The sequence below is a fragment of the Humulus lupulus genome, chromosome 5 (assembly GCF_963169125.1).
Source record: "Humulus lupulus chromosome 5, drHumLupu1.1, whole genome shotgun sequence".
Taxonomy (NCBI): domain Eukaryota; kingdom Viridiplantae; phylum Streptophyta; class Magnoliopsida; order Rosales; family Cannabaceae; genus Humulus; species Humulus lupulus.
Window position 1 is genome coordinate 230,853,877 of NC_084797.1, and position 25,162 is coordinate 230,879,038.

Here is a 25,162-nt window from a genome sequence, read left to right on the forward strand (position 1 = left end):
GCAATTCGAGGGTCATGTACCTAATATGGGATTGAGAGAAATGCCTCACTTCCTTTGAGTACAAGTGGGAGATTGTTAGGAGTATGTCCTAAAAGCATGTAAAAGACATTTGTTATTTCTATGAATAAATAAATACAATGGTTTATTATTGTTATATTTGGATTATTGAATTATTGTTTGAATAATTTAGTAAATATCAGAAAATTTTCATATTCATTATTGAGGATGTAATCTTGTATTAGTACGAGAGAATTAAGATCACATGAATGAATAAAAATAATCAACAACAACAAATTAAAGTTAAGGAATTCTTTAATTGGGATTGTAAGTACGATTTGCTGAGTATCATATTGATACAAATAATCTAGATTCGGATTATTGATGTGGTAAGACATCTCGGTAAAGGTGCTTTATATAATATGATTATATATGACATGGACCGATATGAATAAAAGTCTTTATCCAAAAACCATTTAACAATAAAGACTTGTAATTCATGTCATAACTGATGATCATTTATAGATCAACCTAAATCTTGAGTGTTCATGAACTCATGTTCATGTTTATTAAATATTTTGATTCATTTGTTAAGGTCTCTTCTTAGAATGAGGCTAATGACTTTTTTTTTTTAGATTTAATATCATGGATGGCTGGGAACATGTATCAACAATACGGAATCTAATCTTTCCTAATGGATCGTATATTAGTTCCCTTAAGGGTTAATTCTGAAACTGAATGATTTTGAGCTCAAATCTATAATTAGATTATAGATTAATTATTCACTAGTGAATTAATGGTACTTAAGGAATAAGAAGTAAATTAGAATGGTAAAATGGTAATTCTTCCATTCTAATTTATGAACTAATTAATTAGAGGGTTGAACTATTGTAAGATGTTTATATCAATGGACGACTTAAGATAAGATTTCTGTAAAAGTATATCTATAACATAAAGAGTGCAATTCTGAATTTATAGTGGAGAAATATCATAATTAATAAATTAACTATTATAATTAAAGAGTTTAATTATTTAGTTTCAATTTATTGGAGCTTAATGTTATAGGTCCATAGTCCCCGAAATGGCTCAAACAAACACTGACAAAGGTAAATACAAATATAGGCAAAAGGACTTATTTGATAAGTAAAATATTTTTCTATGCACCAAACATAATTATTCTATAATTATGTGTAATTAATTAATTATTTGATTTGACAAAAATATAATTAATTTTGAATTAATTTATTATTGGGAATTTTGGTATTTAAATAATAATAAAAATTGGGAAAAATCACAGGCCTTCCCTGGCATGTGGTACACGTGTAGCACAGTGCTCAGTCACTGTGCTACACGCATAAGAAGCTCTTGGTAGTTTCTTGATTCCACAATTTTAGTTATTTAAATATTAAATAAATAATGAGATATTGTAATATGATTAAAATATTATTATTTAAACATAATCTGATAACTTATTAGTTATTTTCAAAAAAATTTAAATAACTAATATTTTATTTTTAATGTATTGGATATATTAAATATAGAATATCAGTTTTTCAGAACGATACTTTTCAGGGATAGAAAATATATCGTGAAATCTCTCTGAGAGAAAGAGAACAGTGATACAAGCATAGGTCAGTGTTCTTCACAAACTTAGATCCAAACTTTATCAAATCTCATGTGTTGAGAACATCTGATAAATAGATTTTGCCTATTATTTTGTATAGCGAGCACACACTCGTTCTTTGTGTGCTGAGAACATTTTGGAAGATCTTGGTGTGAGATCTCAAGGATTTTTTCCATACAAAAAGATAGCAGCAAGGAAGGACTTGAGGTAATTTTCTATTCATATCTTTGATTCAATATATATATGTATGTGAAGAAGTAGATCTAGAAATCTTGCGGGATTAAATTAAGAATTTTGATTGTTGTTCCGCTGCGTATAATCTCTGACTTGTTCTATAAAATCCAACACCTAGCTGTATCAGTAGGCACAAGATCTGGTGCGAACTTCAGGGCATACTCTGTAACTGTTATGTTGCCCTGCACTAACCCCACAAATTCATTAAATTTCGCTGCCCTGACGGCAACATTGTAATACTTCTGACTGAACAAATCCGTGAATCCATCCAAACCCAGAGTAGTAACATCTCTGGTCTGTGATGCCACTTCCCACCAAATGTAGGCATCCTCTCTCGGCATATAGGTGGCACAGGCCACCCTATCATGACCCTCTACCCTCATGAAGTCTATTATAGCGGTAATCATACTCATCCACTATTCGACCTTTGGTGGATCTGGTCCCCCCTCAAAAGTTGGAGGATGCTGCCTCCGGAACCGCTCATACAACGGCTCCCACCTATTCCCAACATCCAATGGCTGAACAAATGATGCCACTGCATGTGGCACAATAGATGCAACACTCCCTGATGGAGCCTACTGTCTCAGAAGATGGAACTGCTCTTCCTGGCTCTAAAGTCGGGCTTGCATGTCTACCATAATATGTTGCCAGTTCTCAGGGACTGGCAGAGGGTTCTAGACCTGGTCACCCTTTCCAGCCTCAATCCCAGTGCCGGCTAGTCGTATAGATCACCTTGGATGCATAGCTATCCAAGTTAATTTGCAATCAACGACTCGGCAGTCAGACTATGATGACAGGGTAACAATCTTTCCATGCATCACCATTGGAACACAATCAAAATATAACAGTTCTTCCAAATATTCACCCACATGCAACAACAATGCTAATAAGCATGCCTTAATATCATCACACAACAGTCAAGGGCCAGGCCCTATCAGTATCTCATGCTCCCTATTAATCAAACAGATAACAGCAATCATAGTTCTTTCCAATCACTTAAGCATATAAACATGTATACACAATTACCAAACCCTGAGTCGAGCTTGTCTTTTGCGAAGAATGTACATGTCCAGCCAGTCTTCAGGAACCCTTAAACCTAGACCGCTCGGATACCAAGTTGTAACACCCTAGATAATCAAGACCGTTACACTGTGTGTTTATAAAGGTGCAAGACTTGCTAATCAAGTTATTTAGTTAAAAATGTGACACTAAAACCATAATCGAACTAGGGTTAAAAGATTTTGGTCATAAAAGATAAAATTTCATTTAGATAAGCGTTTGATACATGAGATCCCAAAAATAGGTTTAAAGAACAGCTTACAAAATTTCAAAGGTTATGTACAACCACAAGCCACTCTAATGGCAAAATAGGCATTTTAGGTTCTTCTGTCCCTATACCATCCCTCGACCGTGGCGGCCAAAAAGTCGGCTATGTACATTCCACCCCCAAAGCTCTCCAAATCAGGGTTGGTCCAGCTTACCCTTGCCTCACCTACAGCACATAGCACCCGTGAGCCAAGGCCTAGCAAGAAAACCATATACAGAGCATAACCAAAAACAGTAATCAAATAATTCGTAAATCATTAATCAGATACTCAGCAGACCACATTGTTCACATAATCAGTGATGTCAATCAACAAACCAACAATCTATCATCTAGATAATTAACATACCACAATCATTAGATTAACAACAGTAAACATCTCATACAATATCTAGGGTCGACGCCCTTAGGCGGAACTGTAACGCCCTGGTTACCCCAGGACAGTTACGGTGAACTGGAAATTTGACTTGTTACCCGAGTCGTTTGGTCAAAACGTGCTTCTAAGTGTTATTAACAGGCTAAGGTGAAAAACCAATAAAAAGGAAAGGATATATTTTATTAAGTACATAAAACTATTCATGGGCCCATAAAATCTTTTACAAGTTATTTACAACTCAGAATGGTCATTACTGTTTGAAATTTACAAACCCGCCGTCCTAAGTGGCAAAAATAAGGTAAACCCCCTAGTTCCTCTGAGAACTCCTTGGTCGTGGCGATCAAGCGGCCGCATATGTACACATCACCACCTAAGCTCTCCACTCAAGGCTGGGTGAGCTTTTCTTTCCCTTTACCTGCACCACATAGCACCCATGAGCCAAGGCCCAGCAAGAAAACACAATATAGCATGATATAATATCAAAAATGATCATAATAATCATTCAGGACTTTCAATCCAAATAGAGGAGTGACAATTGGAAAGTCACTAAAGTGGGTTCAGTTCCCAATAGCCATGTGAAGATAGGGTCACCGGGGCTTTAAAGATAAGTGATCATTTCACTAGCTTAAACAGGTTAGGTGCATGATGACTAGTCATCAACATAACCTACCTCATGACCATAGAGTCATAACCATGGAACACAGTTCCCTAGCCATGTGACAAACAGTCACCTAGGCCTTTGGCCCTGGCTCTGAGTAACTAGTCCTAGACTAGCCAAGCGCTTATAAGATTCATTGACCTTAGGGTTGGTCCAGCGTTAATGCCTTAGAGTCATTCAATGCTGATATCGATTAGATCTAATCTTCATTCGGCCCTGCGTTCAGGACGCTTATGCCGTTTCTGACTCTTAGGTTAGTATCCCTGACTAGTCAGTACCATATACAGGTAAGCAATATTCGCTAGCATTTAATATGCAATCAATGTCCACATTTATCAACCAACATACCTCAACAACAATCATGCATGTCATATACACAGGGTGCAGTTTTCTTACCTCAGGTTCGAGCGAGAAATAATATAAGAACGACCCTTGAGAACGATCAACCTTTAGATTCCTTAGCGGTTACCTAATCATAACCAATTAGAAACCATCAATAAAGTAAATCAATGAATGGTTCACAATCTAAACCACACTCCCAGGATCAATCCCTCACTCTCGGGACTCTCAATCTACTCAAAAGGGGTAAAGGAACCAACCCCCGAGCCTTAAAAACCATCTCGAGCCCTAAAAATAACATTCCCTGAAACTGACCTAGCGCCTAGGTGCTGCCAACCAACGCTGGGGCGCTGCCCCAAAAACAGAGAGGGCCATTCTCTGCCCTGCATAGCGCTGGGGCACCAGGACTGGCACTAGGGCGCCAGCTTCAGACCAGCAACTCCTTTGATTTTCCCTCCTTGCGATTCCCCTTGAAACCAACCTTCCAAACCAATCCCAAACCTTAAGAAAACATCCAATTCAACCCCTAAACCTCATCTACATCACCCCCTCACCAAAACCCAATCAATCTTACACAAAAACTCCCATTGATTCCAACTATCCACATCAAAATCTATAGGCTTAAAACTAAAAGAAAAGCATAGTAATACTTGGAATTCATGGACAATTTCTTACCTCAAGCTGGTTTTGAATCCTCCTTAATAGATGAACTAAGTCTATAACCTCCAAGCTTTGATTTCCTAGCTTGATACTTCAATTTGGGACCAAAAACTTCAAAGGAAGATAGAGGGAAGGTGATGTATGTGAAGAAGTGAGAGCTCTGCTTTTGTTCTAAATGTTTCTGCAGCCAACCAAAATCATATATATCTCAAGCCAAATGACCCTAATGCCCCTAGGTCATTTAAAGCTTCTAAAGTCAACCAAGGGTAAAATCGTCATCTTTCACCTATTTCGTTAATCATATTTAACGCTCTCCAATTCCCGCTACTCTCGATATTCTCAAATACCAATAATTCAAATATTGTTACCCTTTTATTCCCGGCAACGCTCTAATCATTAAAACATCCCGAGACTCACCCCGAGCCTCGAACTTAATCCCATTATGACTAAACCGCTACTTAATATTCAAAGATCATCTCATGCCGAATAGCTCGAACAAATCCACATTATAATGTGGCCTCAACAATATATCACCGACATGCATACAAATATACAATTATGGCCTCAACGGGCCAAATTACTAAAATACCCCTGTCATGAAATGTGGACCCACATGCATGCATTTAATTTCATATTATAATATAATTCACATAAACATGCATATTATCATTTAATGGCATAATTAAACAGTTATGGCCCTCCCGGCCTACTAATCCAGCCATTAAACTGCATTAGGGATTCCGGGGCATGACAGGAACCCTCTATTTATCCCACTGACTCCAGCTCACTTAGGCCGAGCTCAGTGATTATATAATTAACCTCAGCTACCAATGGCCGAGCTGCGTCCTGTGCGTAAATATCAATTCCAGCACTCTTATGTCATTTATTTCATGCTCACATGGCACAATACAATCATACAACATAGCATACAAGTATAGGGAACCCTTAGTCCCAACATAGCCACACAACTGGGTGCAATTTTCTTACCTTTGATTCCGAGCGGAGAAGGTGAACTGATTCCGAGCACGATCCCTAGCCTTGAGCCTCGGTGACAAACCTAGTCACAAGAGTCATTGATATCTATCAACTTCTAATCATAAATAAAATACCTAGGGAACAAAACTAGCCTCTGGGACCTCAATTTCTACTAAACCGGGTAGTAGAAATTGTCCCGAGCCCTTAGGTTCGAACCCCCGAGCCCTAACAACACTAAGAACATTTCTAAGCTCAAAACTCCCAGGCAGGTCGCAACTTGGCTCAGCAAGTCGAGACTTGCCCCAAGTTAGAGAGCAACCTCCCAAGTAAAAGGGAAGGCGGGTCGCAACTTGGCCAAGCAAGTCGCAGCGCGCCCCCAAGTCAGAGAGCTCCCACGGCCAGAAGGGCCACACGCGTCGTGGTGCCCCTAGGCTGGGTCATGGCGTACCCTGCAAACCCAAAGAAAACCAGTTTTCTCCTCCTTCTCCCAGCCAAGAACACCTAAGTTACCCAGAATTTTTCCTCAAAACCTTAGCCACAACACTAAGATCATAATCCAATTCAACAGATATTATCCCCTCACAAACTCAGCCAAATTTATCACTAAACCTATACTCAAGAACCTAAAATTTAACTTAAACCATTCAGCAAAACTCATAAATTTAAACAGTAATCTTACCTCAAATAGAGACCCAATTCTCAGGTGAATCTTCACACCAACACAGCTCCAAAAATTCTAACTTTCCTTTGATTTCCAGCTACAATTCAAGCTTAATTCCCCCTTCAATTTCCTCAAAGATCACAGCCTCAACACTTAGCCTAAGCTCTTCTTGAGTCCTTAGCTTGAAGCTCAAATGGAAGCAAGAGAGAGAGAAGGATACGTGGGCGAGAGAGAGAAGTAAGTTGAAGCCTTTTTCCTTCTTTCCTTCCTTAGATCACACTATAATCTTCTGCATTGTTCTAATAAAAAGGCTAAATATACCCTTAGTCTTAGGAAATGACCTTTTTATCCTCCCAAAATAAAACTAACATATAACTTAATCTAGGGGTACAATAGTCATTTGTTCCCAATTGCCACTAATTCCTCAAGTGTTCCTAATATTTACCACTTGAATTCCATCATCCAATTAATCATCAATTATCTACCCAATATCTAACAATCTCCAATATATTTTCCTAAATTCCCAAAAATACCCCTAGGCTCCCCCGAGCCGGGTATAAATCCCCGTCGTGACTATTTCGCCAAACCGCTCACTAGGACTGTCTCGAGCCATATGCTACAAATATATCCACATAATAATGTGGTCTTAAAAATTTATCGCAAATAATCACATTTATGCCCTCAACGAGCCAAAATTACAAATATGCCCCTATAAGCTAAACAGGGCCTACATGTATACTAATACTCATAATCATGCATTTCACATATCCATATAATCATATAAGCATGCTTATCACATAATCATGCATTAAATCATTTAAATTGCACATATACCAATTATGCCCTCCCGGCATACTAATCAAGGCCCTTAAGCCTTATTAGTGATTTTGGGTCGTTACAGATTTTTAGGAGAAGGGATAGCCAGAATGGGATCCACCGAGCTCCCAGTAACCTTGGGAGATTATCCAGTCTCGGTAACAAAGATGATGGAGTTTATAGTGGTGGACACCTCATCTGCCTATAACGTACTGCTCGGGAGACCAGCCCTAATTGGGTTGGGGGCAGTGTCATCAGTTAAGCATTTTGCCATCAAGTTCCCGACATCTAGTGGCATTGGGGCGCTAAAGGGAGACCAACTCGCAGCACGGGAATGTTATAGCATTTCCATGATGGGAAGAACCAAACAAGTGCACAGGCACTTGTTGTTATCCGGGAAATGAGTGGGTCTGTCTTCGAATTTGAAGAAGAAATTGATCCTAGAGTAGAAAAGGATAGGGCCAATCTCAAACCAATAGAGGAGCTCGAGGACGTAGAGCTCGATGGAAAGGATACCACTAGGGTGGTGAAAATAGGGAAAAACCTCTCCAAGGACGCGTGAAAGCAACTAATTCGCTTCCTGAGGGAAAATCAAGATGTGTTTGCATGGTCGCACTCGGACATTGTTGGGATCAGTCTAAATATTATAACCCATGCACTCAACATAGAGAAAAGCTTCCCTCCGAAGCAACTAAAAAGATGGTTCATGGACGATGATAGGAAGAAATCCCTGAAAGAAGATGTCAAAAGGCTAAAGGCAAATCGGTTTATTCAGGATGCTTTCTACCCTGATTGGATAGCCAGTCCTATGTTGGTTCCGAAGCCCAATGGAAAGTGGTGAACTTGCATTGATTATTCGGACCTCAATAAGGCATGTCCAAAGGATTGCTTTTCCTTGCCTCGAATAGATTAGCTCGTAGATTCCACTACAGGTCATGGCATCATGTCATTCATGGATGCATACTTTGGAAATAACCAAATAGCCATGCATGCACCTGACCAAGAACATACGAGTTTCATGACCGATAAGGGTTGGTATTGCTACAATGTAATGCCTTTCGGGCTCAAGAATGCAGAAGCCACATACCAAATATTGGTGAATAGGATGTTTTCTGAACAAATAGGAAATAACATGGAGTTTTATGTGGACGATATGCTAGTCAAATCAAAGCATAACTACAACCATGTGGATGACCTCGCTGAATACTTCGTTGTGCTCTGAAAGTACAATATGAGACATAACCCTCAAAAATGCTCATTCGGAGTATCCTCGGGAAAGTTTCTCGGATTCATAGTGAATGCTCAGGGCATAGAGGCAAACCCCAATAAGATTAAGGCATTCATCGATATGCCCTCACCTCGACACCATAAAGATGTCCAGAGCCTAACTGGACGAATAACGGCCCTAAGTAGGTTCATCTCGAAATCTACAGATCAGTGTCTCCCATTCTTTAACCTTTTGAGAGGGGGCAAGAAATTTGAATGGTTGGACGAGTGTGAACTCGCATTTCAAAATCTTAAGAAGCACCTCGCCGAGCCACCAATCTTATCCAAGCCAATTATAGGGGAAATATTATACTTATACCTCACCATAATCGAGCAAGCCATCAGCGCAGTACTTGTTTGGGAGGATAAGAAAGTGCAAAAATCTGTGTACTATGTCAGCAAAAGGTTACTGGGGGCAGAGTTGAGATATCCATTAATGGAAAAGCTAGCTTTGTGCCTGATACATGCATCTCGAAAGCTTCGACTCTATTTCCAAGTGCACCATATACATATATTAATTGATCAGACATTAAGGCAAGTATTATCCAAGTCTAAGGCCTACAAAAGATTGTCAAATTGGGTTGTCGAACTCGGACAGCTCGAGATCACCTATCATCCAAGAACGACGATCAAAGGGCAGGCCTTAGCAAATTTCATTGTTGAATGTACGGGAATCACCAACGAGGAAGTCCTAACCCCAACCTGCGAGCTGTGGAAACTTTACATCAATGGATCTTCCAATGAGTTTGGGCCGGGGGCATGAATCATTTTGATCACTCCAATAGGAAATCGTTTTCATTTAGCATTACAATTTGGCTTTGAAGCGTCAAATAACGAGGCTGAGTATGAAGCACTATTTGCAGCTCTCCGGATAGCTTCTGACCTCAAGGCAAAGGCCATTCACTGCTATAATGATTCCCAATTAGTTGTTAACCAGGTCCAAGGTGAATATCAGACTCGTGGCATTAAAATGGCAGCCTATTTGGAGAAAGTTAAGGCGGTGTTCGGGGAGTTTGAATTCTACACCATAGAACAAGTTCTGCGAGAGAAAAACTCAAATGTGGACACCCTGGCAAGGCTTGCCACGACCAAAGAAGTTGACATTCTTAATGTGGTGTCGGTCGAATTCTTACTGGTCCCAAGTATAACCGAGCCCGAAGAAAAAGATGTCGACATGATTGACTCGCAACCTACCTGGATGACCCCCATAATTGACTACCTTGAAACCAGTCTCCCAGCAGACCGGAACAAGGCTAGGAAACTTATGTACAAAATACCAAGATACACCATCTTAGAAGGAAGGTTGTACAGAAGAAGGTACTCCATGCCACTACTAAGGTGTGTAACTCTGCCCGAGGCAAGGAATATTTTAGAAGAAATCCATAAGGGATTTTGCGGAGACCACACTGGGGGCATAGTCTGTCGAAAAAAGGTGATTAGGTAGGGATACTTCTGGCCTACATTTAAAGCAGACTAGTTTGAATATGTTAAGCAGTGTAACAAATGTCAACGGTTCACTTCGATACCACAAGCTGCACCCACCGAGCTTACCATGATGAGCTCTCAGTGGCCATTCGTAGTATGGGGAATCAACATCATAGGTTCCTTACCAACCGGGAAAGGAGGAGTAAAATATGTGGTAGTCGTTATTGATTATTTCACAAACTGGTCCAAAGCTGAACCTCTAGCTACCATCACCTCGAAAAAAAGTTTTCGGTTTTGTGGTGAAGAATATAATCTGTAGGTATGAGATGCCCAGTAAGATCGTGCCAGATAACGGGACCCAATTCGACAGCGACATGTTCACACATTTCTGTGAAAATAATGGAATAATTAAAAGTTTCTCCTTTGTGGTCCATCCACTGGAAAATGGCCAGGTCGAGGCAGTAAATAAAACTCTAAAGATTTCTATGAAGAAAAGGCTAGAGGAAGCTAAAGGAAGATGGCCAGAGGAACTACCATAAGTCCTAAGGGCGTACAGAATGATAGCATGAACCTCAACAGGACATACCCCTTTCTCCCTGGCTTATGGTTGTGAGGCCATGTTGCCTATTGAGGTTGAAATCCTAAATATAAGGCGCGAGGCGTACAACTAGACCTCAAACCAATCCCAGCTCGAAGAGAGTCTAGACCTAATTGAAGAAAGACAAGACAAAGCACAGCTAAGAAATGTTGCATACAATCATATGGCTACAAGATATTTCAACAAGAAGGTTCGAGACAGGAAATTTGGATTGGGAGAGTTGGTGCTCAAACGTGTGTTTCTGGCCACACGAGACCCATCTATTGGGGGTACTCGGGCCTAATTGGGAAGGACCTTACCAAATCGAGTCCATCATTCGACCTGGAGTTTATAAATTAACGAGATTGAATGGAGGTTTGGTCCCGCAAGCTTGGAATGATGAACATCTACGTCCTTATTATCAGTAAGTAGGAATGATGTTTATTCATTTTAACCTAGCTTGTATTTAATTTTTTCTTTTCATCAATAAAGCACTAGATTTCATTCAAATTTTGTATTTTTATTGTTATACTTTTTTCAAGCTCTCAAAATTCAATAACCTAAGATCACAATCATAGGATATTAAGGGGGCATAAGTGGCATACAATTATACCATGAGCTCGAAAAAACATAACATCAATAAAAATAAACTCTAATAGCAGTGTAACGACCCAAAATTACTAATAAGGCTTAAGGGCCTTGATTAGTTTGTCGGTAGGGCATAACTGGATTATGTGTGATTTAAATGATTAAATGCATGATTATGTGATAAGCATGTTTATATGATTATTTGGATATGTGAGATGCATGATTATGTGTATTAGTATGCATGTAGACCCTGATTAGATTATGAGGGCATATTCGTAATTTTGGCCCGTTGAGGGCATAAACATGATTATGTGGATATATTTGCAGCTTGTGACTCGAGGCAATCTTAGTGAGCGATTTAGCGAAAAAGTCAAGGTGGGGATTTATACTCGGCTCGGGGGAGCCTAGGGGTATTTCTGGGAATTTGGGAAATATATTGGAGACTATTTGACATTGAGGAAAATAATTGGTGATTAGTTAGGTGTCGAGAAGTAAGTTGTAATTATTAGGAACACTCGAGGAATTAGCGGGAATTGGGAACAAATGACCAAAATACCTTTAGAATGTTTAAAGGCTTAGGTTTTAATGGGAGGGCAAAATGGTCATTTGATTTAAAAAGGGATAAGTGATATTCTGCCTTTATACTTAATGGAATGTTTAGGAAGAAATAGAAGTTGAAAGAAAAGAAAAGAAGAATGAAAGAAGAGGAAAAACAGAACATTGAGCTTACCATTTTCTCTCCCATTCGGTTTCCCCATTTTTCATCATCTCTTGAGAATTTTTGAAGCTTTAACTCAAGGATAGGCTGGAGCTTGGGGTTAGGATCCTTGGTGAAGCTAAAGGATTTAGCATGATTTAATTACTCAATTGAGGTAAGGTTTAAAGGTTTCTATTGAGTTTTCTGAACTTGAGTTTTGGATGGAGGTTAAAGGAATTAAGCTTGAAGAATTAAGGAGCTTAAGGCTGGAAGGATACTAAGGGCAACCTAGGGTCAAATTTCCCCATCAAAGGTAAGAAATTCTGAGCTTGATTATCTTAGTTGTTGAGTTAGTTCTGGTTTCTGCTGATGAGTTATTGAGTTTTAAGTTCAAATCTTGTTTTCTTTGTTTGATGATGCATGTGACTAAGTTTTATGTTGTTGGGCTATGTGGGATGAGATGTAGGGGATGGTAGGCTCAATTTGGTGTGTGGTTGAGGTTTGGAGGGGTTTTAGGGAGTTTTGGCTTGAGGAAAATCGAAGGAGAAAACTCAGGGTGTTCTGGTGCTGTAAGTAGCGTTGAAGCGCTAGCCTTAGGGCACTACAGCGCTAGGCCTGGGTTGTCTAAGGGTTTGTGCCTCTGCTTTTAGCGCTGTAGCACCCACCTTGTGGCGTTGTAGCGCTACCCTGCCTTCAAAAGTGTATTTTTGGGTATTTTCTTAGGGTTTTAGCTCGGGGGCTCTGGGTTTGATTCCACCACCCCGTTTGGTGGAATTAGGGCTTCCCGAGGGCTCGGGATTGGTTCCGAGGTTAGGTTTTAGAGTTAAAGTTTAATGATGGTTCTATCTTATGGTTGTGACTAGGTGTACGCTAGGGTTCGAACAGGATCGTGCTTGAAGGTCGATTTCATTAATCAAAGCTATCAGAATCAAAGGTAAGAAACTGCACTCGGTTATGTGATGATATTGGGACTAAGGGTTCCCTATATTTGTATGTGATGTCATGAGATGGTATTATGCCATGGGGACATATGATAAACGGCCTAAGAGTGTCGGAATCAATATTTGTGCACAGGGCGCAGCTCGGCCACTGGTAGCTGAGGTTTAGTACATAATCACTGAGCTTGTCCTAAGCAAGCCAGAGTCAGTGGGATAGTTAGAGGGTGCGGCCTAAGGGCGTCGACCCTGGATATTGCTTGATATGTTTATTGTTGCTTAAACTGATGATTGTGATGAGGTGGTTATCTGAATAACTTTTTATTGTCTTGTAGATTGATATTACTGCTTATGTGAGCAATATGACCTGTCGTATATCTGATTGATGATTTATGAAATGTCTGACTGTTGTTTATTGTTTATACTCTGTATTATGGTTTTCTTGCTGGGCCTCGGCTCACGGGTGCTACGTGGTGCAGGTTAAGGCAAGAGCAAGGTGGACCAGTCCTGAGTTGGAGAGCTTTGAGGCTGAATGTACATGGTCAGCTGATCGGCCGCCACAGCCGAGGAGTGGTACAGGACAGGAGAAACCTAAATGTTTGTTTTGTGCTTAGAGTGGCCAATACATGTTTATAACCTGGAATTTTTGTAAACTGTCTTTTAAACTCTAGTTCTTTTGGGATCCCATGTACGAAATGTTTATCTAAATGAAATGCATCGTTTATGACCAAATTCTTTTAACCCTAGTTCAATTATAGTTTCAGTAACACGTTTCTAATTAAATGACTTAATTAGCAAGTCTTGCACATTTATAAACACATAATGTAACGGTCTTGGCTACTCAGGACGTTACAAGCAATGTATGGATTGTTAACCTAACATGAAGTAAACAATAACAGTGTATGAATTATTAACCAAACACAAACTAAACAAACCAGCAAAGCCTAATCGACACAACCAAAAGTTGGATTTCTAGATAAACCAACAAAAATCATAAGTCGGGACAAGGACTGGAATTTTTTGCAAATAAGTTTCAACCTCGCAACCTCGAGATCATACTTGAGGATGAGGAAAAGTTACTATGGAAGAAAAAAATATAACTAAACTAACGAGGTTACACGCCACTAAGTATTTTTTCAATAAAAATACATGGTAAAAGTAATATTCAACCTTGACAATAACAAATTCGAAAAAGGGAAATCGAGTGAACTATGCATGAATGCGTCGAAATTTGAGCTTAAATCCAACAAGTATTTTTATAGCTAAACAAATACAACAATTTATGCACAATGTGTGTAAATGTTTTGAGCAAGAAATGTAAGCATGTGAAAAATTAAAAAGCATCCAAGGTAGACAATATGCGTAACTATTTCGAACAAGGAATAAAAGCATAAAAATAAAAACTACCATTGACATTTAAGCAAGAAATATAAGTAAATATATATCAATTGTCTTTTGTTGATCCCAAAAGAAGGTGTTTTAATATTTAAACTCGCAAGTGCACGAATCGTTTCAGAATATAATGTTCATGTAAGTACGAGGTCGAACCCATGGGAGTTGACTAACATCAAAAGAAACTATTTCAAACAAAGCAAGAATATTCTAACCTAGTTCCAAATATTTGATGAGATTTTTTTTTAGAAAAATAAAAGACAAGTAATAAAAAGATTTAAGATTAAATAGAAAAATGGTTTTCAAATGAGATAAGTAAAATAAGATTATTAAGATATTAGAATCCACAAAATGCAAGTTCAATAGTATTTATAAGTATATTGATTCCCAAGTTTAGATATAGTTGAAATAAATCACACTATATTTTTTTCAAAATACATTTTCTATTCAAGCACAAGTTACTTTCAAAAAGGTAGGATTTTTCTTCACTTATATAAGATATAATTTCTAAGCATTAGTTGTGTTACAACCTAATGAAACTACAAAAAATCAAAGAGATTATGTTTAGGCAAAATATGATACTTACTTATAATCATAAAACAAGGGGCGTGAAGGGGTTTTCTGGTTCTCTCCATGGCGAGGCGCAAGAAATCCAACCTAAAGCCTGCTAGATCTAGGGCTAATGAGACTCCAGTGATAATCGAAGCTACTGACGAAAGAGGGGAAGAGATAGAAGTTGCTTTACCAGAGGAAATAGATGAAGAATATAAGGATTCGATGGTTGAATTCCCAGATGGTGGGGAGCGGGAGATACGAGGTACGGATGAGGGATCAAGTGGAGGGATACGAACTAATGCTCACTGGAGTGAGATGACGATGGATGGAAATGAATTTCAGAACCAGGCGAAAGACAAATGGACTCAGTTTCTCTCTTTGTTGCCGAACCAGGGAGAGGCTAAACTAAAATATGAGGAACCTATGGTTCGTGAGGGACAAAGGATAGCACAGGTAGATTTGGAGGAGATCCAAGTTGAAGCCTCATTTTGGAATTCAGCTGTGGTGTGTATGGTTCTAGGAGCCAATCCTCCATTTGCAGTTTTTGAAGGATTCATTAAGAGAATTTGGGGTAAGCTGGGCATAGATAGAATAGCTCGATTGAATGCCGGGTATACTCTAGTGAAATTCAGAGAAGAAGCAACAAGAGATATGGTGTTGGAAGCAGGGGTTTTACATTTTGACAGGAAACCTGTCATTGTTAAACCGTGGACTACTGAACTAGACACATTGAAGACTGTAAAATCGGTCCCAGTGTGGATTCGACTTCCGGGATTGGGATTGCAGTATTGGGGGACTAATTGTCTGAGTGCTCTCATGAGCACAATTGGGACTCCGATCCTAGTGGATAAAGTGACGAAGGAAAGATCAATGATGCAATTTGCAAGAGTGTTGGTTGAGGTAGAAATAACAGAGAAGATCCCAAAATACATTCAGTTTCTCAATGAGAAGGGGCAGTTAATGGAGCAATTGTTAGAATTTGAATGGCTTCCAACACAATGTAAAGAATGTAGGGTGTTTGGTCACACTGAGATAATGTGTAATAGGAAGCAAAAGGAAGTATGGAGGCAGAAAAGCGTGAAGGAAATGGAGGGCACCCAGCAGATTATTCAGGAACAACAACAGACAACTAAAGGAAAAGAGGTTACTATTGAAGGCTCTGAGATTGGGAAACAGCAAACAGAGAACAGGGATGCTAAAGAGATTGAAGTTTTGGCTAAGCCCCCTGGTGATGAGACGTGTGAAACAAAGAATGAGAGTTTGGTTTCCGGTGACAACAATTCAGAGACCTGGCTTACACCTAAAAGAGTGGGGGGAAGAAAGAGAATTGGTTCAAAAACACAGCACCTAGTGCAGAACTCATACATTGCTCTACAAGATAAGGTTTTGGGTGTCACAAAAGTGGGATTGTCTACAGCCAATCTTATTCATGGAGAGTCACCACATCATTAGTTGGAATGTGAGAGGTATAAATAAAAGGGAGAAACAGCAAGCCCTTAGTCAGTTTTGTTTAGTTAATAAAGTTGGTTTTGGAGCTTTGTTAGAAACCAAGTTGCGTGGGGACAAAATTGAGAAGATGATGAGCATGTTTTTCAGTAGCTGGGAGTTTTATACAGGGACTATTGCTGAAGGAAGAATTCTTCTGGTTTGGCAGCGACAATATGTTTCAGTTGAGGTCAGGATGGAGAGTGATCAATTAGTTCATGTTCTTGCTACTGAAGTGAGGACCAATAAAAAGTTTTATGTTACTTTTGTTTATGGAAGGAACACTATTGAAGAGGAGACAACTTTGGAATGACTTAACTGGTTTATTCGTTCCAAATACTCCTTGGCTTGTGGCTGGGGATTTTAATGCCGTTTTTGAAGTCACTGACAGAGTTGGAGACCGTGGTATCACTGCTATGGAGTTGGAGGATGCGCAGAATTGGACAGCCTTAGGTTGGGTTGATGAGATGCGCACTAATGGGTCTCACTTTACATGGACAAACAAACAAGCTAATGAGGACAGAATTTATTCAAAATTGGATAGGGTGTTTATAAATGAAGAGTGGGGGGATGTTTTTCCTCATTCAGTAGCTGTGGTTAACTGGGATTTATTATCTGACCATTGTTATTGTATAATCAAGTCTGAGGCTATTGTTAATCAAGGGGTTAGGCTGTTCAGATTTTTCAACTTATGGACTGATCATGACAAGTATTCGGAGGTGGTGCTTCAGAACTGGAGAAAGACGTGTAAAGGAGAGGGGCTAGGGAAAATTATTCAGAAACTGAGTAGACTTCAACGGGTCTTACGGCAGTTTAATAGGTGTACCGTGGGTGATGTTGGTCAGAATTACACTAGTGCGAAGGAAAAGTTCCAAGAGGCTAATTTGACTCTCCAAAGGAACCCGCACTCAACAGAATTACAAAACAAGGAGAGGATTGCAGGGGAGCTATTTTCTAAGCATACTAAAACTTATGACAGCTTTCTTAGACAGAAAAGTAAGGTGACTTGGCTTTGCCATGGTGATGACAATACTACCTATTTTCATGCGTGCTTAAAACAGCGAAGGGCCTCTAATCGGATCACTTCTTTTATCAATGATGAGGGTCAGTTGGTTGAGAGATTTGAGGATGTGGTTGACCACTTTGTGAGCCATTTTCAAAAGATAATGGGGAGTCCTAGTAATGCTACAATGCCCATTCAGGATTCTTGTTTTAGCTTGGGTCATAGACTTACGGTAGACCAGCAGCTTGGTCTAATTAAGCCTTTTACTAGGAAAGAGGTGGAGGTAGCTTTGTTCAGTATTAATGCTAATAAAAGTCCGGGACCGGATGGGTATGGTTCGGATTTCTTTAAAGCCATGTGGAAGGAGTTGGGTATGGAAATTTCAGGGGCAATTCTTGAATTCTTTGAGAAGGGCAATTTGCCGAAAGAGCTAAACATGGCAACTATCACTTTAATTCCTAAGGTTGATACCCCTACCAAAGCAGTAGATTTTCGTCCAATAGCTTGCTGCAATACCATTTACAAGTGCATTTCCAAGATGCTTTGTAGTAGATTGTCAACAGTCCTCCCTAGCCTTATTAGCCAAAATCAAGGAGCTTTCGTGCAAAAGAGATTGTTAGCGCATAATATTATGATTCTTCAGGATATCATCAAAGGTTATACTAGGAAAAACATCTCTCCTCGCTGTGTTATGAAGATAGACTTAAGTAAGGCTTATGACATGCTTGACTGGAATTTTCTAGAAAATACTCTCTCTGCCTTTTGTTTTCCGAAAAGGTTCATCAATTGGGTGATGGCTTGTTTAAGGGATCCTACTTATTTGGTTTTACTAAATGGTAGGATTCAAGGAGGTTTTCAAGGAAAAAAGGGTTTGAGACAAGGAGACCCTATCTCTCCTTTATTGTTTGTCCTAGTGATGGAATTTTTTACTAGGCTCCTTAGTCAAGCTACCCTTAAGAAGGATTTTCGGTTTCACCCTAAGTGTAAAAAGTTGAAACTTATCAATTTGTGTTTTGCGGATGACCTGGTTATTTTTTGCAAGGGTGAGAGTAAGTCAGTGCAGATTATCAAGGACTGTTTCAATGATTTTAGCTCGGTTTCAGGTCTTTCAGCCAACATGGGAAAATCGCAAGTCTACTTTGGGGGAGTGGCTGACTGTGAAATGAAAAATCTGATGCGGAAAGTTCAGTTTAATAAGGTGAACTTCCCTCTCAGATATCTGGGTGTTCCGCTTCGTACCACTAAATGGAAAGCGGGAGATTGCGCTGTGATAATTAAAAAGATTCAATTGAAGCTTCACAATTGGTCAAGTCGTCACCTTTCATTTGCAGGAAGGGCTCAGCTTATTAACTCTGTTCTTCTGAGTATTAGGACTTTCTGGATGAGCATCTTCATTCTTCCTAAGAGTGTCCTTAAGGACATAGACCAGCTTTGCAGAAATTTTCTTTGGGGGCGTAAAGACATTAATAGCAACCGTTGCAAATTGCATTTCACATCTTGGGATCAAGTTTGCCAGCCTAAATGCATGGGGGGTCTTGGTTTTAAGCATGGGGTTACTTGGAACACAGTTCTTCTTGCTAAATTTATGTGGGCTGTGGCTTTTAAGCAAGACTTATTATGGGTTAAATGGATAGACTCCATTTACCTTAAGGGGCAAGATTTTTGGAGCTATAAAGTACAGCAGGATGTGAGTTGGTACTGGAAGAAGATTGCTAATTTGAGGGACCTGTTCTCATCTCAGAGGCTGGCTGATTCAATCAGGAACAACAAGATGAATGTGCGGGTTCTCTATAACAGGTTGCTGGATTCTAACAAGGTCGCTTTCGCTAATGTGGTTTGGTGTTCCCTAGCTGTGCCTAAGCATAGATTCATATTTTGGCAAGCTGCTCTTGGTCACCTGCTCACCCGAGACAAGCTTCTGATGTGCCACTTGCATATAGCTTCTGATCTGTGTCCGGTTTGTGAAGAGGTTCAGGAGTCCCATTCACATCTATTTTTTGAGTGTTCTTTCTCTCATCAACTGAGAACCAGATTGGAGAACTGGCTGGGGAAAGCTACTTGGCCGAGCAGATATGCTGACTGGCATCTTTGGATGGAAGGCAAACCGAAAGGTCTTGTGCAGAAAGTTGCTGCAGCAACGTTTGCTGCTGCTGTTTATCTGATATGGAAAAATAGAAACAAGTGTATATTTGTTGACGGTGAGAACTCGTCAACGAAGTTAAGTTGGAAAAATTATCAAATTAAAATCGCTAATTGGAAAGCTATGAAAACTTGAACAATAACTCAAGAACAATAATCTAAGAACAATGGAGAATTCAGTATCTCATTCACACTAATGCCTCTGCTACAGTCAAATTTCCAACCCCCTTTCAGGTGGCCTTGGAATTCATTTTATAGTAGGCTCTAATGGCCTTAGGTACATAGTGGTCCAGGGGACCAAGTGGTACAAACGTACTGTATTAGGGGAGTGGCTTCAGAGGTTGTGGTTGTACATCCCGTACAGGAGCAGGTGTCAGGAGGATGTCTCCACTACTTGTCTGTACCCATGTCTGATGTGTGGTGGCAGGCGTATTGGCGCAGGAGGTAGTGGTGTCGGTTCTGACCTATGGCCGTAGACGTACGGACCATGATCCTTACCCCAGCAATCTCACTGGCACTGGCATCCGTACTTAGTACTTGGTCGTACAAATATGTCTCATTAGACTCGTACTGGATCTCCTAAGCATAGGGACTTCGAGGTGTGAAAAAGGGGATCCTCGGTGCCCGTACTGGCCGTGGCGTTGAGTAGGGGTCTTGGGCCTCTACGCGTCAAGTCACGGGGTGTCGGCCTCCTGAGAAGATGGTGGGCTAATGGACTTCCCGGGGCGTGCGCGTGTGGGACCTTGCGCGGCCTCGCGCATGGGGCGCCATTGACGGCCTCGCAGCCTTCCTCGGCCTCGCGCATGGGGCGCCATGGACGGCCTCGCAGCCTCTCTTGGCCTCGCGCACGGGGCGCCATAGACGGCCTCGCAGCCCCTCTTGGCCTCGCGCAGGGGGCGCCATAGACGGCCTCGCAGCCTTTCTTGGCCTCGCGCATGGGGCGCCATAGACGACCTCGTAGCCCCTCTTGGCCTCGCACATGGGGCGCCATAGACGGCCTCGCAGCCTTCCTCGGCTCCACGCATGGGCATGGTGGGAGTGGCCCAAGGGCCTCGCGGATCGGTGGCCTCGCGAGACGGGAGGGCCTCGCGGAATGGGACGGCCTCGCCCATTTGATGGTCTCGCCTGTTTGATGGCCTCGTGGCCTCCCTCGGCCTCGCGCGGTTGGAATGGCCTAAGGGCCCCGCGGTACGGTGGGGCTCCGCCCATGCGAGGGCCTCGCGAGATGGCCTCGCGAGACGGGAGGGCCTCGCGGAATGGGACGGCCTCGCCCATTTGATGGCCTCGCCTGTTTGATGGCCTCGTGGCCTCCATCGGCCTCGCGCGGTTGGAATGGCCTAAGGGCCCCGCGATACGGTAGGGCTCCGCCCATGCGAGGGCCTCGCGGGATGGCCTCGCGAGATGGTGGAGCTTCGCCCACACGAGGGCCTCGCGAGATGGCCTCGCGAGATGTGGCCTCACGAGATGTGGCCTCGCGAGATGTGGCTTCACGATACGATGGGGCTCCACCCATGCGAGGGCCTGGCGGGATGGCCTCGCGAGATGGTGGAGCTTCGCCCACACGAGGGCCTCGTGAGATGGTGGCCTCGCGGAACGGCTTCGCGAGACGGTGGGGCTTCGCCCATGTGACGGCCTTGCATTTTCCCTTGATGAGATTATGAGCATCAACACTTGCCCCCTTAGTCTAAAAGAGGGTCTTTAGGTGCTCTTGTAGACTATTCATCTTGGTCCCTATAAATAGGCCTTCATGCATGGCTTAATTTTTACACCTTACTTCCTTGGCTTAGTGGTAGTTAGACCCTTGCTCTTTTCGAGAGGTAAAGGGTTCAATTCCCCACAACCTCACTTTTTCCATAGTTTCATCCTTTTTTTCATTTTTTCATTTTTTTTTTTTTTTTTACATATGAGCTAGTTTCTCGATGTGTATATTTTAGGACTAACACACATTTCTGGTCAATTCTTGCAGACGCGCATTTTCAACGCTTTGGTGCTTTTCGCCTCCCAACCTTCCTTGGACTCCGACCTCGTTCTTTCAATCGCTTGAGGTATATTTTCTTTCCTTCTCCCGTTTATTTACTAATTTTATCGGATCCAGACCAGCAACACTTGGGATGGGGTACATTAGTCCGAGCTTGTTTTGACCATATGCACGCCCCTCCTCTTTTTTTTTACATATATACCCTGTAGTAGTCCATTTAGGGCGTTTGCATCTAGAGGTATTAAGCCTATTCCTTTGTGTTTTGTAGCCTTCCCCTCGTTTATACGTGAACCCCTTTTTGCTATTGGGACGTGGTTTCATGGCCAGTGAGGGCCCGTCCGACATACCCCCAAGGGCTGAGTTTATCGACCTGTCTTCAGACTCAGAGTCCCCTGAGGGCAACCCTTACCAGGACTATGATTCTTTGAGGCAAGCCCGCATTCGCCACCTCGAGTGCATGGTTGATCTTAGGCATAAAATTTGGGTGGTAGAGAGCGAAATTGACTCGGTGTCGAGGGGAGATGGAGGACTTTCACCCCTGGGCCTTAGTGACCATATAGCGCGTCTTAGGACGACCCTTTTTGAATTGCGGTGGGAGTTGGAATTTATGGAGGGACACATTCCGCCAGCACCTCCCACTCCTCCTTCGCCTGATGACGGTCATGGGGCTATTAGCTCCTCTCCTCAGCCTCTAGTCTCAGTTGATCCTAACTTAGCGCTTCAGCCATCGCTCCCTCGGTGGAAAACTCTTGCTAGAAAGAAAAAATGGAGGATTAAGTGTTCTGCCTTTCCCTCACATATTTCTTTTGATTTTGCAGATATGTCAAAAGCACGCAGACAGGTGTCCGTCCAGGAAGAGGACGACGCCCCCTACTAGCGTCCAGCCTAGTGTCCCACGTGTCTCCGAATAAATTGAAGGCAATTGTGAAACATTACCGAGCTCCTCCAGAATACGCCCTGCACGTTCCTCAGGAGGCTTGCTGGGCCGACCGCCCCAAACCGGGCTTTGTGGCTTTGAGCGAGCAGATTCTGAAGGCGGGTGGCACCATTCCTCTGCACCCATTCTTCGTGGCGGTTCTCAACTATTTTGATTTGGCCCCTCTCCAACTGTCACCCAACAGTTGGTTGACTTTAAGTTGCCTCTTCATTTGGTTCAAGGACAACGAGCAACGCGCCCTGACGGCGCAGGAGGTGCATTCCTTGTATAACCTTATAGCATTGCCCAGGTCCAAGGGCTTCTACTATCTGCAGAAGGCCAACAGTGAGCTCCCCTTAATAGAGGGCTCGGTGTCCAATACCGGGCCTTGGAAACAAGACTTTTTTTGGGTAGAGGGGCCTCTCTCGGTTCGAGAAAGCTTCCGCGCCAGCCCTAGTAAGTATCCTGGTCTTTCTCTTTTTCTTATTAGAACTTACTATTTTGCACTCTCGCTTGCACTGACATCGGCGTGATTCTTGTAGGGCACTTTGCTGATCCCTCGGTCATTGGGTCGGAGGCGGAGGCCATAGGCAAACTCATTGCTGCAGATTCCGCCCTGAAAAAGGCAGCGGTCCTTTTTACGGTGGCGAATCTCACCCGCCACCAATTGTCCCCGGTCTCTAACCCCAAGTTCCTGTGGTCGATCACTGGGTCTAAGAAGGCTATGGCTATGCCGGCTGGGCCATCACTACACGATGGTGAGGCTGAGGTGGAGATGGAGGATGCCCCCCCGTCTCCAGGGGATGCCCTCCTTTTGACTCCTATGACCAGGACACGGTCTTTCAGTCTCTGGACCCGTAGGCCGCGGCAGGAGGCTACTCTCCCCCTGGCCGTGATGGCGGTGACGCCTTCCCTCAAGTCCCTCATGATCTCGGCGTGCCGGATGCCGACGACGTCGGGCTTGCGGAGCTCCCTTCTGATGCACCAGGGTCTCAATTTTTCCCTTTTGCTGCGCCTCCTCCTGCTTCGGCGAATGGGTCATCTATTCCCATCCAACAAGATGCTCCAAGTGCGGAGGCGGAACCTTGGGTGACCAGGATGGCCACATCTTATGCGCAGCGTTTCATTCTGATAGCCTCGGGCCTCCCTGTCTCCGACTGGAGGGGTCTGGGGAACGTGCCTCAACCAGACCTTGGGGAGATGCTAAGGCGTGCCGCAGCCTGGGTGAGGTCTTGCACCTTGCGTTGATTAGTATTATGTATGGGTGTATATGTGTTTTTCTTTTTGTTACTTATCGCTGACACCATTGGCTTTCTTGCGCAGGTCTACATCGTGTCTCTTCGGCATGCTGACACGTCCGGCGTTCTCTCCGCATCTACTGCTCAGAGGGACGGCCTCATGGCCCAGGTCCAAGAGCTTGAAAACAAGCTCAGCGCAACCAAGGCCCAATTGTCAAAGGCCCGGACAAAGTATGCCAAGCTGGACTCGAAGAAGGATAAGCTGAAGGCCCAGATCAAGGAGCTAAGGGGCAAGGCTAAAGGCTTGGAGCGCGAACTCCGGGGGGCCAAGGCCGCTGCGTCCGGGTCGCAGGAGAGGGTTACCCAGCTAGAGACTTAAGTTGAGGCCCTTAGGGCTGAACTACAGTCGGCTCAAGAGAGGAACGCTTCCTTGGAGGCGGAGAGAGTCATAACCGAGCGCAAGTCTATAGATCGTGCTCTCTACAATGTGTGGAGGCAGGATCCCAACTTCGACTTCTCCTCTTTTGGCGAACAGGCCGTTGCCCGAGCGGCCTGGTGGAGTACCCACTACAAGAGACCTTGAAATAGTCTAGCTCCTTTTTTATTTTATTTTGTAACATCGTTATCAATGCTATTTTTCTGTTGGTAGCTCTTGTACTATCCCGAGAACTCTTTTTTCTTCTAATGTATGAATACATATGATGTTGCTGTTTATTTTTTGTTCTATTGCATTCGAGGCCCTTTTATGCCTGTATGATGGGGTTTGGTTGGTTCCCCTCTTTTATTTATCAGGCTGGAGGTCCTTTGGAGCCCATGTGCAAGGGTTCACTGGGACCTCTTTTGGTGCCTCTTGGTTGCTTTCATAAGGATATTTTGACCCCTTGGGTCTTAGTTATCCTTTCATGTTTTTCTTGCGCGCGCTTATTATTTCTTTGCGAGAAGCGTCCTTCTCGTCGTTATTCATAGTACTATTTTTGCAAGGGTCTCCTTTGGGACCCTTTTTGGCTAGGCGGCTTGGTGGCCGCTATAGACTTATTATTGTCGTCACCATATAATGGCTAGACTTATTATTGGCTAGACGGCTTGGTGGCCGCTCTAGACTTATTATCATCGATACCATATATTTTTTTTTTTGTGAGTCCCTAAGGCCTCCTTGATATTCACACGGGTAGCTAATCCTTGTGATCTCAGGAGCTGCCTTGTAAAGACTTCGCTTAAGGCCCTCACATAGGGGGTCCCCCTGGGATCCCTGTTGAAGGAGTCCTTTTTGGGGTCCTCCTGATGGAGGGTCCTTTTTGAGGATC